The following is a 3,329-nucleotide window of genomic DNA, read 5'->3' as shown; positions in this document are numbered from 1 at the left end:
AATGGTGGACAGATGGTGTTGCGGTGGTGGAGGGACGATGGAGAGATGGTGGAGTAGAAGCAGTTTTCGAATTGGGGATTTAGGGTTTACAAGAATATGAATTTGGAAAAGGCTAGCACGCACATTAGACAGGGAGAGAGATGTGGAAAAAAATTGGTTTTTATTTTAATTGATTTGCAAGAAGGGTGTTTTAGTCGTTTAAGTTTGATCCACCTAAGCAATATGCATGTGCTTGTCATGTATAGTAGGATTTCGTTAAACATAATATATAGCAAAAGTAACATCGAGGTTCAAATTGTACATTTGAATAGTTTAGAGTGTAAAATGTAACTTGGTATAGTTTAGGGTGGTAAAGTGTAATTTTCTCTAATTTTTGGGATTAATATAATACGTGTGTAGTTGATATTTATTAGGATATGATCTGTATTTAGAGTAGACAGTAACATTTTCATAATATCATCTTCAAAAACTTTCTCATTAATAAAAACACAAAATTACATGAATGCAACAACTAAAAAAACAAAAAAAAAAACCACATAAATGCAAATGATGTAAACCTACATGAATATATGAAGGGAAATGCTAACAAATGGATTGTTTTGACAGTTTTTTTTATTTCCTATAAAAGTAGTGTCAAAACTTTTCTAAAATGGATTGTTAACCAATGCCGTAAGGACACTCGTTAACATGACCTATATATAAAAGCTATCTTTCGAGATTTCCAACAATGACCTTGTTTTACATAATTTTAGGTGTGCATAATTTTTACTACAAACTCATCGATGTTCTTATCAGAGCTTCCACCTTCATCCAAAGCCTCATTAGCTAATTTCTTCCATTTTATTGCATTCCTTTTCAGCTCCTCCCTCTTTTTCCCATAACCTCATTAATACACAGCTCAATTTCTTCTCTTGTGACCATGCCTTTGTCATCCACCTTAATCCTAATCCCGACCTTCCACACATCCATGACAAACTTAGAGTTGGTGGTTTGGTCAGTCCATTGTGGCATGGTCACCATTGGCACACCCAAGCTCAGTGCTTCGAGTGTCAAGTTCCAACCACAGTGAGTCACGAAGCAGCCGACAGCCTTATGAGACAAAACTTCTAATTGAGGACACCATGACACCACCAAACCTCTCTCAGTTGTCTCCTCCATAAAGTTGGTAGGAAGTTTCTTTGTTTCTGTCTCTCTAACTACCCACAAGAAATACCTATTACTCCTCTTTAGGCCCAATGCTAGTTCTTCCATTTGCTCTTCTCGTAAGGCAGCCAAGCTTCCAAAAGATACATAAACAACTGTGCCAGTATCCTTCGAGTCCAGCCATTTCATGCAAGCATCAACATTTGGTTTGAAGAGGCTCAGATCGTAATTCTTGTCGTCCTTCAACCTCTTGTCTAAGTACATTGATGGAATTGTTGGTCCTATGTTCTTGATTGGCCATTGGCTTGAAATCCAGCTCACCACCTGATGGAATTCACCAAAACGTTCACAACATAGTTTTGAATAAATTACACCAAAACATCTTGAACACAAGTTCATTGGAAAACAATTGATCGAAAATAAATTCATCATGTGTATTTATATCTTTTCATTTTTCTTTCCACTTTGAATATGAATATGACGTTCCAAACTTAAGTTTTTATATGGTATATCCCTAACCACCGGTATTTAATAAAAAACAATGGAAAGATGAGTTTTATATATGCAAGTGTCATTTCTTTCTTTATCATACATGGATAGAATATTTCTCAAAAAACATTTATTGCTTATCTAGAAACCATTTATCTTGATCATCTATCAAAAAATTAATTGGTGACTTGGATGGATAGGTTAAAATCCTATTTTGTGTGTATATATATATATATATACACACACCTTCTCTTCATATATCTAAGGAAAAAAAAAATCATGGTCATGGTATCAATTTAGAAAGAAAAAATCATCGTCACGGTAGCAATTTCCATGGATACGCTTTAACCGAATTTACTCTTTTAACAATAATCAAAACTTTGTTTTGAAGAATTGAATACTCAATTTTTTGTCAAACAATTGTTACCCCATAAGAATGTCAGTCTAGCTCGATTAACTAGTTGGCTTGGTAGGATCTATTAAATATGATGTATATATCTCCATGTACCTATAATTATGTATATTGAATGCATGAACCAATGACCTTTAAATCAAATGACATATATCCTAGTATTTCTAATGGAGAGAGATTTCCAAGTTTGCATCCCCCCTCTGTCATTTAAAATGTATATTAAAAAAAAAAAAATTGTGTTATGAATGTTTACACGCAAGCAAATTAAAAGATATATTTGGTGAAATTATAGAACAAACTTACCTCCTCTTCCAACTTATCAAAAGAGCTGCAAAATACCCAATTCACTTCATGGAGATTATGGAACTCATCCACGCAAAGTCTTAGAAGAAGTGGATATAAATCTGGCTGAGAAATGAAGGACGGCATGTCATCGATCCTTAGCAGTGGCAGCGAAGGCAATGATACTTCAGAATGTAGAGGAAGTGTAATTCGCCCCTGAAACAAGTGGTAAAAGATGGCAGCAATTGTGCATGATTGAGTCATAAACGGAGCTCCACCAACACCATGTTGTTTTGCTACCTCTAGTGCCCAAGGCAAAATGCTATCATAGATAACTAATTTAGTAGCATACCCAATGCTTTTATTTCTCTCAATAAGGTCTTCCAAACTATGTGAAAACATGACTTTGAAGCGCTCGATATACGCTTCCATGGTTTCTACTGTTGGACACTCCCCAGAGTCATCAGCAATCGGCTCAATTGTGACAGAGCTGGCTTGACCATCCATGGATTTGACGATGGAGTTGGTGGAAAGTAGGGTCACCTTGAGACCCTTTGAAGCTAGGCGTTTGGAGAATTGGAGCATTGGGTTTATGTGGCCTTGTATAGGGAATGAGAGTACAACAACATGGGTAAGAGTAGCTCTTTGTTCTCTCTCCATTTTCTTAAGCTTGTTTTTGTCTCACTCAATGAACAAAATAGGACTTGTTATAAGCAAGAAACAAGGAGATTATGATGCTTCAATGTTGATTGGTAGGTTTAAGATATGAGTTACATATTTATAGACATTAATGGTGATACATAAAATGCATGGATGACGTAATTAAGTATGTAAGATCAGTTTGATTAACTCTAAACTACGTGAGCATTGGGACTTTCTAAAGCTAATTAAATCAAATTAAAGCATGTGACTAGTCACTAGAGTAGACACTTGGAAATTGGAACTAGCTTGGCAACCTCCGTTGAACTATCCTTTTTTCACATTTGGCAACTAAAACCTAAGA

General features: G+C 35.5%; 1 pseudogene; it reads right to left on the bottom strand.

The window, feature by feature from the left end:
* Positions 1-594: 594 nt before the first annotated feature.
* Positions 595-3,049, bottom strand: LOC115966009 (annotated as a pseudogene).
* Positions 3,050-3,329: the final 280 nt, after the last annotated feature.

This window comes from Quercus lobata, chromosome 10, assembly GCF_001633185.2.
Source record: "Quercus lobata isolate SW786 chromosome 10, ValleyOak3.0 Primary Assembly, whole genome shotgun sequence".
NCBI lineage: Eukaryota > Viridiplantae > Streptophyta > Magnoliopsida > Fagales > Fagaceae > Quercus > Quercus lobata.
The sequence above is the reverse complement of the archived record's forward strand: the minus strand, read 5'-3'. Positions and strand labels throughout refer to the sequence as shown.